The following is a 12,485-nucleotide window of genomic DNA, read 5'->3' as shown; positions in this document are numbered from 1 at the left end:
TAAATTTAGGCTGTTGATTTGAGGTCTTATTTAATGCAAGTATTTAAGGCTCTAAATTTCCCTCTTCATACTGCTTTCACTGCGTCCCATCAGCATGGTATGTTGTGTTTTCATTTTCATTCATCTCTAAGTATTTCTGATTTCTTTTGTCATTTGTTTCTTTGGCCCAAAGGTTGTTTGAGAGTGTGCTCTTTAATTCCCACAACTTTGGGAATTTTCATATTCTTTGTTAATGACTTCTAACTTCATCCTATTGTAGTCAGGGGTGTATGATATCTATTTTTTTTAATCTTTTGAGACTCTTTTTGATCTAACCTTTGGTGTATCCTGGAGAGTGTCTTATGTTCACTTGAGAAGAACAGGTATTACCTTGTTGTTGGGTGGAGTGCTCTGTATGTTAGCTCTGATTGTTTTATCGCATTGTTCAAGCCTTCCGTTCTAGTCCTGATTTATTTATTTTATTTTATTTTTAATGTTTCAGCTTTTATTTAAATTCTAGTTAGTTAACATACAGTGTACTATTAGTTTCAGAAATAGAATTTAGTGATTCATCACTTGCATGTAATACCCAGGGCTCGTCATAGGTGTTCTCCTAAATACCCATCCCCCATTTAGTCCTTCAGCCCACCCACCTCCTGTCCATCAACCCTCAGTTTGTTCTGTAGAGTTAAGAGTCTCTAATGGTTTGCCTCCTGCTTTTTTTTTTCTTTCCCTATGTTCATCTGTTTTGTTTCTTAAATTCCACATGTGAGTGAAGTCATATGGTATTTGTCTTTCTCCGACTAACTTATTTCGCTTAGCATAATACCCTCTAGTTCCATCCACATTGTTGCAAGTGGCAAGATTTCACTCTTTTTGATGGCTGAGTATTATTACATTGTATGTGTACCACAGCTTCTTTATCCATTCATCATTGATGGACATTTCACCTCTTTCCGTAGTTTGGTTACTGTTGATGATGCTGCTATAAACATCGGGGTGCACGTACCCCTTCAAATCAGTATGTTTGTGTCCGTTGGGTAAATACCTAGTAGTGCAATTACTGGGTCATAGGGTAGTTCTATTTTTTAATTTTTTGAGGAACTTCCAAACTGTTCAGAGTCACTGCACCAGCTTGCATTCCCACCAATAGTACAAGAGGATTCCTCTTTCTCCACGTCCTCACCAACAACTGTTGTTTCTTGTGTTGTTAATTTTAGCCATTCTGACCTGTGTGAGGTGGTTTCTCATTATGGTTTTGATTTGTATTTCCCTGATGATGAATGATGTGGAGCAACTTTTCATGTGTCTATTTCTTTACTTACCTTCTGTCTGGTTGTTCTTCTGTCCATTATTGAGAGTGGGGTATTGAAGCCTCCAACTATCATTGTAGAATTCCCTGTCCTTTCAGTTCTATCAATTTTTGCTTCACTTATTTTGATCATCTGTTATTAGGTGCATAAATGTTTATAATTGCTAAATCTTCCTGCTTTGTTGAAGGTTGTATTAATATATAATGTCCTATTTGTCTAATGTAAACTTAAAATTTAATGTCTATTTTGTCTGAGATTAGCGTAGCCACTTTAATTCTCTGCCTTCTCTATTTGCTTGGAATATCTTTTTTCCATTCTTTCATTTCCAACCTGCTTGTGTCTCGGATCTCAAGTGAGTTTCTTAGAGACAGCATACATGTGATAAACTGGTGCCTGGATAGTGAGAGATAGCACAGCATGAAATCATGCTGTGCCGGGGACCAGGCAAAAACTCACAGAGCAGCAGCTACGGGGAAAGGGCTTTAGAGCAGTGCTCAGAGAGGATCCAGGAGTTGTGGTGCATGTGCGGGTGTGACCGCAAGCCCGGGCCTCTCGTGGTTTTAGAAGCACAAAGGGCAGAGGCACAACGGGCACTGGAGTCGACCTCCGGGAGAGTGCCTGTGGGCAAGCACAACGGCGGGAGGCTGCACTTTTCAGCAGTGCAAACAGGAACAGAGACTGTGTGTCCTGGAGGGCTCAGTGAAGAGCAGACTGCGATTCCTCTGCTCTAGGACAGAGGTTTGGGTACGGCCATTTTTGCTCTGACCCTCGGAAGAAGCGTGGAAAGCTGCCAGGGAACAAAAGCTCAAAAACCCAGTTTCCACTGAGCTCAGCCTCCCGACAGGGGGCAGGGCAACTCTGACCAAGCAGGGTTGCCTGAGAAACAGTGTGGCAGGCTCCTCCCCAAGAAGACAGGCAGGAAGAACAAGAGGACGACAACTCTAGGGTCCCCATAAAATGGGCGCATCTTGCTTGGGTCATGGTTGAGACTTTGGACTCTGCACATTCCTTCAACCACAGCTCAACAGAAAGACTAGGAGGAGGAACTCCCAACAAAGATAAGAACCAGAGACAACGGCCTCTGCCACAGACTTAATGGGTATGGATATAAGCAAGATGTCAGTGATAGACTTCAGAGTAGCAATTATGAAGTTGATAGCTAGGCTTGAGAAAACAGTTAGTGAAAATATATAATATCTAAGGGTAGAAATGAGATCTAATCAAGCCGAACTTAAAAATGTTATGAATGAGGTGCAGTCTAAACTCAATACTCTAACAGCCAGGGTAAATGAGGCAGAAGAATGAATTAGTGATCTAGAAGATAAGCTGATAGAAAGGAAAGAAGCTGAGGAGGACTGGGATAAACAGCTGGAAGCACATGAGAACAGACTTAGAGAGATCAATGACACCATGAAATGTTCCAGTGTCAGAATTATTGGGATCCCTGAGGGGGTGGAGAGAGAGGAAGGTCTAGAAGATATTGAGCAAATCACAGCTGAGAACTTCTCTCATCTGGGGAAGGGAACAAGCATTCATGTACAAGAGGCAGAGAGGACCACTCCCAAGATCAATAAAAATAGACCAACACCCTAGCATATAATAGTAAAACTTGCAAATCTTAGACCCAAGGAAACAATCCTGAAAGTGGCTAGGGGGAAGAGATTTCTTACGTACAGAGGGATGAACATCAGAATAATGTCGGACCTGTCCACAGAGACCTGGCAAGCCAGAAAGGGCTGGCAAGACATATTCAAGGAACTAAATGAGAAGAACATGCAGCCAAGGATACTTTATCCAGCAAGGCTGTCATTCAGAACAGATGGAGAAATAAAGAGCTTTCAGGACCAGCAGAAACTGAAAGACTATGTGACCACCAAGCCAGCCCTGCAAGAAATATTATGGGAGATTCTCTAAAAGAAGAAAGATCCCAAGAGTAATATACACCAGAAATGTACAGAGACAATCAATAGAAACAGGGACCTTAGAGGCAATACAATGGCATTGAATTCATAGCTATTAATAGTCACTCTCAATGTGAATGGGCTGAATACTCCCATCAAATGGCACAGGGTTTCAGATTAGATAAGACAGCAGGACCCATCCTTATGCTGTCTACAAGAGACTCATTTTAAACTTAAAGACACCTCCATATAGAAAGTGAGGGAATGGAGAACCATTTATCATGTCAACAGACCTCAAAAGAAAGCTGGGGTAGCAATTCTCATATCAGACAAATTAGATTTGACTGTAGAAAGAGATGTCGAGGGACACTATATCATACTTAAAGGGTCTATCCAACAAGAAGATCTAATGATTGTAGATATCTATGCCCTCAACATGGGAGCAGCCAACTACATAAGCCAACTGGCAACCAAACTAAAGAATCATATCGATAATAATACATTAATAGTAGGACTCCACTCACAGCAATGGATAGATCATCTAAGCAAAAGATCAACAAAGAAATAAGAACTTTGAATGATACATTGGACCAGATAGACTTCATAGATATATACAGACAATTCCACCCTAAAAAAAATAGAATTTTTTTCTTCTTGAGTGCACATGGAACTTTATCCAAAATAGACCACATACTGGGTCACAAATCAGGTCTCAACCGATACCAAGAGACTGAGATTATTCCCTGCATGTTATCAGACCACAGTGCTTTGAAACTGGAACTCAATCACAAGAAAAAATTTGGAAGGAATTCAAACACTTGGAAATTAAAGAACATTGTGCTAAAGAATGATTGGGTCAACCAGGAAAGTAAAGAAGAACTTAAACAGCTCATGCAAACCAATGAAAATGAATACACATCAGTTCAAAACCTATGGGATACGGCAAAGGTGGTCCTCAGAGGGAAATACATAGCCATCGAAGCCTCTCTCAAAAAATTAGAAAAATATCAAGTGCACAAGCTAACTTTACACCTAAAGGACCTGGAGAAAGAACACCAAATAAGGCCTAAACCAAGCAGGAGAAGAGAAATAATAAAGATTAGAGCAGAAATCCATGAACTAGAAACCAGAAAAAAACAGTAGAAGAGATCAACAAAACTAGAAGCTGGTTCTTTGAAAGAATTAATAAGATAGATCAACCTCTGGCCAGACTTATCCAAAAGAAAAGGGAACGGACCCAAATCAGTAAAATCATGAATGAAAGAGAAGAGATCATGACTAACACCAAGGAAATAGAATCAATTATTAGAAATTATTATCAGCAAATATATGCCAGCAAATTAAGCAACCTGGAAGAAATGGATGTCTTCCTGGAAACGTATAAACTACCAAGACTGAAATAGGAAGAAATAGACAATCTGAATAGACCAATAACCAGTAACAAAATTGAGGCAGATCTCTGAAGATTTGGATGAGATCTCATGAGATTTAGACTGAGATTTGGTGAGATTTGGATGAGATCTCTGGAGAGGTCAATGACATCACATGAGATTTCTACTGAGATCCTGTGAGAATTGGATGAGAGCTCATGAGATTTAGAATGAGATTAGTCAAGATGTGCATGAAATCTCATGAGATTTGGAATTAGATTTGGCGAGATTTGGAAGAGATCTCATCGCATGAGATCTCACTAGAGTTGGACTGTGATCCTATGAGAATTACATGAGATCTCATGAGATTTGGACTGAGATCTCCAAAGATTTGGGTGAGATGCACGGGATTTGGACTGATATCTCACCAGATATTCCCCAAGATAATGAAGTCCCGCTATGAAAGAGGTAATATTCTTTTCTTTCCTTGGGGTGTTGTGAGGCTAATAGAACAGACTGAATGTGTGGAAAGCATGGGAAATCCCCTAGGGGACCTGCCTGTGTGCCCATGTGTCCTGCTGGGGGGTACATGGCTTCTTCCTTATCCTCCTACCCTTCTGTTTCTATTACTTCTGGTTGAGTGTGAATAAGAGTCCACATGGCCCATGCATCCTGAATTCAATGCTCCCATGATACCTGCTCTTTACCCAAGATGTTGAAACACCAGAGATTTAGGTGTAAGGCAACTTGTGACCTCCTACAGGTCATGTCTGAGAGCGAATATGAAATCTGAAATTTTGGAATTTCTGCCAAATCCTGACATGTGTGCTCCCTACCCAAATATGTACTGTAAAGCAGACTATTCCAGAGCTTGCCAGATCCTACCAAGGGCCCAGCAGTTTGGCCACAAAACAACGGTTTTGTTTTTTTTTTTAAGATTTTATTTATTTATCCGACAGAGATAGAGATGGCCAGCGAGAGAGGGAACACAAGCAGGGGGAGTGGGAGGGGAAGAAGCAGGCTCATAGTGGAGGAGCCTGATATAGGGCTCAATCCCAGAACGCCGGGATCACGCCCTGAGCTGAAGGCAGACACTTAATCGCTGTGCCACCCAGGCGCCCCAAAACAACAGGTTTTGAACCTGGATCTCACTGGCTAGTCCTGAGATCTCAGGAGATTAGATGAGTTCTGGCAAGATTGGAAATGAGAGCTGATGAGATTTTGACCAAGGTTTCTCAAGATTTCGATGAGATCTCACGAGATTTGGACTGAGAGGTGGCATGATTTGCATCAGATCTCATGAGATTTGCATGAGATCTCATGAGATTTGGAATAAGATCCAGTGAGAATTGGATGAATCTCAGGAGATTTGGACTGAGATCTCCCAGGATATGGATGAAATCTCATGAGATTGGGACTGATATCTCCAAAGATTTTGATGAGATCTCACTAGATTTGGAATGAGATTTGGTGCAATTTGGATGAGATCTCACGAGATGTGCATGAGATCTAATGAAACTTGGACTGAGATTCAGTGAGAATTGGTTGAGATCTCACGAGATTTGGACTGAGATCTCCCATGATATGGATGAGATCTCACGAGGTTTTGAATGTGATCTGGCAGATTTGGATGAGATCTCATGAGGTGTGCATGAGATTTCAGGAGATTTGGATGGAGATCCTGCCAGAATTGGATTTGATCTCACAAGATTTGGACTGATATCTCACCAGATATTCCCCAAGATAATGTGAGGTGTTGTGAGGCTAATAGAAATAGCCTTAATGTGTGGAAAGCCTGAGAAATAAACTTTTTAAAAAATAAAAAAAAAAATTAGGATTGTTTGTTCCAGCTGTGTGAAAAATATTGATGGTATTTTGATAGGGATTGCATTGAATGTGTAGATTGCTCTGGGTGGCATAGGCATTCTAATGATACTTGTTCTTCCAATCCGTGAGCATGGAAAGTTTTTTCCATTTTTTTGTGTGTTCCTCAATTTCTTTCATAAGTGTTCTGTAGTTTTCAGAGTACAGATCCTTTACCTCTTTGGTGAGGTTTATTCCTAGGTATCTCAGGGGGGCTTTTTGGAGCAATTGTAAATGGGATCAATTCCTTAATTTCTCTTTCTTCCATCTCATTGTTAGTATATAGAAATGCAGCTGATTTCTGTACATTGATTTTATATCCCACCACATTGCTAATTTCCTATATGAATTCTAGCAATTTTGGGGTGGAGTCTTTCAGGTTTTCTACACAGAGTATCATGTCATCTGGGAAGAGTGACAGTTTGACTTCTTCTTTGCTGATTTGGCCTTTTATTTCTTTTTGTTGTCTCATTTCTGAGTCCTGAACTCAAAAGCGATGAGAGGCTTCCACACATACATTTGAAAATGCTTCTAACTTCATGAGGAAGATGTTAATTGAAAGATGGTTTCAACACACATGGTTTTACTGAGTTAAGTAAATGGCATTTTCCTTATGCTTCCACACATACATTTGAAAATCCCTCTATCTTCATGAAAGATGTTAGTTCAAAGATGTTTTCTACAGAGTTGTTTCATTGAGGTAAGTATATGGCACTTTCCTTATGATGCCAACACCACTCCTAGGCAGCACATCTGATGGTCTTCCTTAGGGTCACTTAAGCAGCTGCAGTCAGACAACAGTTTGGCTGAGAGCTGGCACTTTTCTGATGCCCTCATCTACAGATCTGGTGGTCAGTTTGGGCTATGCACCTTGATTTTCCTCCACATCATCCCTCTAGCAGGACAGCACAGACTTGTTTCCTTTGCCACTGGGCTCCAAGACAGCAAGTATCAATGCAAAAGTGCTTATCAACCCTCTGCTTGCTTCAGACTTGCTCACGTCCCATTGGTCAAAATAAGCCCCATGTCCAAATCCAGAGCTCATGTGGAAGAGGACACATGGGTGAATCCTGAGAGCCATGATTTGGTGTGGGGTGGAGGGCAGAATTATAACATTCTACCATAGGTATGTAAGATGCAGATTGAGAATTGGTCATTCAATTTAGCAACATAGACTTTACTGATGACCTTGACAAGTTCTGTTGTGGGGAGAAAACATGACTGGAGAGTGTTCAAGAGGAAGATGGAGGGAGACATAGGAGATAGTGAGAATAGGCAACTCAAAGAGTTGTGTGGCAAGACAACTAAGAAAAGGTACATGGTGGGAGACATGACATAGAGAAACTTTTGGGTTTTTTTTAATAAGAAATCTTGCTACATGCTTTTATGCTGGTAGAAATGACCCAATAGATGATTCATTGCACCCTTATTTCTCTATAAATTTTGTAAGGCAACTGTTAACATCTGTTTTAAAGTTTTTCATGGCCAAATTTATTTTACCATGCTTGAGGTTAGAACTTTTAAGGATCCCTCCAGGCATGTGCTGAAACTGATCTAAAATTTAAGAAAAGTACAAGAACCATATGATCCTCTCAATAGATGCAGAAAAAAGCATTTGACAAAATACAGCATCCTCTCTTGATTAAAACTCTCCACAGCGTATGGATAGAGGGAACATACCTCAATATCATAAAAGCCATATATGAAAAGCCCACACAAATATCATCATCAACACAGAAAAACTGAGAGCTTTTCCCCGAGGTCAGGAACACAACAGGCATGTCCACTCTCACCACTGTTGTTCAATATTCTACTGGAAGTCCTACCCTCAGCAATCAGACAACAAAAAGAAATAAAAGGCATCCAAATCGGCGAAGAAGTCAAACTTTCACTCTTTACAAATGACCTGATACATTATGTTGAAAAAACCAAAAGACTCCACCAAAAAATTGCTAGAACTCATGCATGAATTCAGCAAAGTGGCAGGATATAAAATCAATGCAGGATACAAAATCAAATTAGTTGTATTTCTGTACATAAACAATGAGACAGAAGAAAGAGAAATTAAGGAACCAAGCCCATTTACAATTCCTCCAAAAACCATTAGATATCCAGGAATAAACCTAACCAAAGAGGTAAAGGATTTGTACTCTGAAAACTATAGCACACTTAGGAAAGAAATTGAGGAAGATAAAAAGAGATGGAAAAACTTTCCATGCTCATGATTGGAAGAATATACATTGTTAAAATGTCTATGCTGCCCAGAGCAATCTACACTTTCAAAGCAATCCTATCAAAATACCAATAACATTTTTCACACAGCTGAAACAAACAATCCTAAAATTTGTATGGAACCGGAAAAGATCCCAAATAGCCAGAGGAATGTTGAAAAAGAAAACCGAAGGTGGAGGCATCACAATGCTTGACTTCAAGCTCTATTACAAAGCTGTGATCATCAAGACAGCATGGTACTGGCACAAAAACAGACACACAGATCAATGGAACAGAACAGAGAACCCAGGAATGGACCCTCAACTCTGTGGTCAACTGATCTTCAACAAAGCATTAAAGAATATCCAAAGGAAAAAAGACAGTCTCTTCAACAAATGGTGCTGGGAAAATTGGACAGCCACATTAGAAGAATGAAACTGGACCATTTTCTTACACCATACACAAAAATGGACTCAAAATGGATGAAAGACCTAAATGTGAGACAGGAATCCATCGAAATCCTAGAGGAAAACACAGGCAGCAACCTCTTCAACCTCAGGCATAACAACTTCTTGCTAGACACGTCTCCAAAAACGAGGGAAACAAAAGCAAAAATGAACTCTTGGGACTTCATTAAGTTAAAAAGCTTCTGCACAGCAAAGGAAACAGTCAACAAAACTAAGAGGCAACCTACTGAATGGGAGAAGATATTTGCAAATGACATATCAGATAAAGGACTAGTATCCATGATCTACAAAGAACTTCTCAAACTCAACACACCAAAAATAAAAAATCTGGTCAAGAAATGGGCAGATGACCTGAACAGTTATTTCTCCAAAGAGGACATACAAATGGCCAACAGACCCATGAAAAAATGCTCAACAGCTCTCAGCATCAGGGAAATACAATCAAAACCACAATGAGATACCATCTCACATCAGTCAGAATGGCTAAAATTAACAAGTCAGGAAATAACAAATATTGGCAAAGATGGGGAGAATGGGGACCCTCTTACACTACTCGTAAGAATGCAAGCTGGTACAGCCACTCTGGAAAACAGGATGGAGGTTCCTCAAGAAGTTGAAAATAGAGGTAACTTATGACTCAGCAATTGCACTCCTAGGCATTTACCCACAGGATACAAACATAGTGATCACAAGGGGCACCTGCACCCCAATGTTTATAGCAGCAGTATCCACAATAGCCAAACTATGAAATGAGCCCAGATGTCCATCGACAGATGAAGGGATAAAGAACTGGTATAGAATGGAATATTACTCAGCCATGAAAAAGAATTAATTCTTGCCCTTTTCAACAATGTGGATGGAACTGGAGGGCATTATGCTAAGCAAAATAAGTCAGTCAGAGAACAATAAATACCATATGATTTTATTCATATGTGGAATTTAAGAAACAAACAGAGGAACATAGGGTAAAGGAAGGGAAAATAAAATTAGATAAAAACAGAAAGGAAGGCAAACCACAAGAAATGCTGAACTCTAGGAAACAAACAGGTTGCTGGAGGCGAGGTGGGGGGAGGGATAATTGGGTTATGGGTATTAGGGAGGTCATTTTTCTAATGAGCACTGAGTGTTATTTGCAACTGATGAATCACTAAATTCTACCTTTGAAATTAATACAAAGAAAAAAAATGAAATTACGTTGGTGTAATACAAAGAGATGGAAGTGCTTAAGAAATGTGAACATTAGAATTTGTTACACATCTAATTGGATTTGTAGACTTTCACTTAATAACAAATGAGAAATAAAGTGACTTTCAATTAAAAAAAAGAGAAGAGAGTGGGTTTTAGGCAAGACAATAAGCTGAGAGATTAGGAAGAATCAGTATGAATGGGCTCTACGGAGCTATCCCCACACCCAGTGTAAATGAAAATGAGCTCTTGACCTGGGCCAGCTCTGAGAAGTAACGTAAAGTAGGAGAGTTTCTGGAGCCTTATTCCCAACTCTGTTTAGAGTGTCTCTGGCTGGTCTGACATGTAAAGAGCTTGGAGGTCATCATTCATATCCTCACAAAAAGAAAAAAAAAAGCCAAAAAAACCCACAAAAAACTGAAATCATCAAGTCTTAGATACATTAGGAAATTGAAGTTACAGGAAAACTTGTCTCCCAAAAAGCTGGAGACTCAGGCACATACAAAAAATCATATTTTACCACAAGCAGAAGCTGCAGCTGGAGTCTGGTAGGAACACTTAAAGGACAATTGACTAATTACTGGATACTGAGCTAGTCTAGCTTGAGAGATAAAAATGTGTAGGCCCCCCACAGCACCCTCCACAAACACACTTTACTGAGTTTTATGTCCAGGAGCCCCACCAGGTTCTCATGGTGAATATAGAAGAAAAATTCTCTTGTATATTCTGCAGGGGCAGGGGAAAAGTAACCATTTAAAAATAAGCTCAGAGTGCTCTGTTCTCCTTGAAAAAGGTCTGCCTTCAAGGGAAACTGTTCTACCAGAGCTTAAGCAAATTTGGTTTCCCAGAACCTAAGTGTTCCTTAACCCCTTGAGGTGCCTTAACCACAAGCTGCTTCTTTATGCACTTTCTAACCCCTTTTAAGAATTGTCCAAATCAGGGTCTCCCTTACCATTTATCAAGATCTCTCAGGAATATTTTGAGGCTTTACTGGGAAATACCTAATGATGAGGTCATATCTTGATCTTCTGAGGTTCCAGAATCCGAGGGAAGAGACATACAGTCGGCGGTGACACACCCTTCCCCCTCCCACCAATGTGGGTCTCCCCTCACAATATAGGATTTCCATGTCCAAACAGGGGAAGATTTCCACCATGAACTGGCAACTCTCCTTTCCCCTTCCTCAGAGCAGCCTATGAAGGCCAATGTTGGGAACTCTAAGTCCGAGGCTGCCCACTGACCCCGTCCCAGTTAGCTATGACCACAACAGTACTACCTAACAAGCTGCCCCAGGACTCAATAGCTTAAAACAAAACGATGACCTCTTCTCATTTTCACAGGATGGTTGTGTAGAAAAGGTCTCATTCTGGAGCCCAGACTGGAGGGACAGGGACTACCTAGGCATGGTTTTGTCATGGCAGAGAACAAAAGCTCCCAGAGGTGCAAGTGGAAACATGTGAGACCTTTTAGTATCTACGCTGATGACTTACACACGGTCACATTCCATTGGCCAAAGCATGTCATGTGGCCAGGCCAAGTAAAGGGGCATCGAAGTCTATTCTGCACACACGGGGCCTCAGCAGGTATGCTGTATAATAGCAGGGTGTACTACCACAGTCCCTGAGAAATGCAGCCACAGGAGGCTAGTAGTTATGCTTACCTAAGGTTCATGGGGCCTCAACTGAAGGAGGTCAGAAATGTGTATTCACCAGGACACTACCATTCCATACGAATATTTTGTGGGACTTGGGCTCTTTAGATCCCTATGACTTATGTACTGCAATAATTCAATAGGAGGAAATATGAAGTCAGACCAATAGCATAATTAAGGAACTATTATGTTGATTTCATAGGTGTTCTGCTCACATTTAAGTACCTACAAATAGAAACCCATTCTATCAATCATTAAAGCCATGCACTGTCTCAAAGACTGGTTTCAGTCACTCCTCATGCAGACTAAGATGAAGTCTTAACAGGAACAGAACTGCTGAATGATAGAGCTGAGGGGAAGCTCTGACAATATCTGGCTGGTCCAATTCCCTCTTTCTGAAGATGAGAAAACTCAGGCAGAGACAAGCAGCATGACTTACAAGCCACTTAAATACAAATGTCTGCAGTGTATTGTGCCTACCCCGGCACTTCGTTCCTATGAAAGTTTTGTTAGAAATTATGGACACTTGTACAAAGGAGGGCCCC

This window comes from Ursus maritimus, unplaced genomic scaffold (assembly GCF_017311325.1).
Source record: "Ursus maritimus isolate PB19 unplaced genomic scaffold, ASM1731132v1 scaffold_2, whole genome shotgun sequence".
NCBI lineage: Eukaryota > Metazoa > Chordata > Mammalia > Carnivora > Ursidae > Ursus > Ursus maritimus.
Note: the sequence above shows the minus strand (reverse complement) of the source record.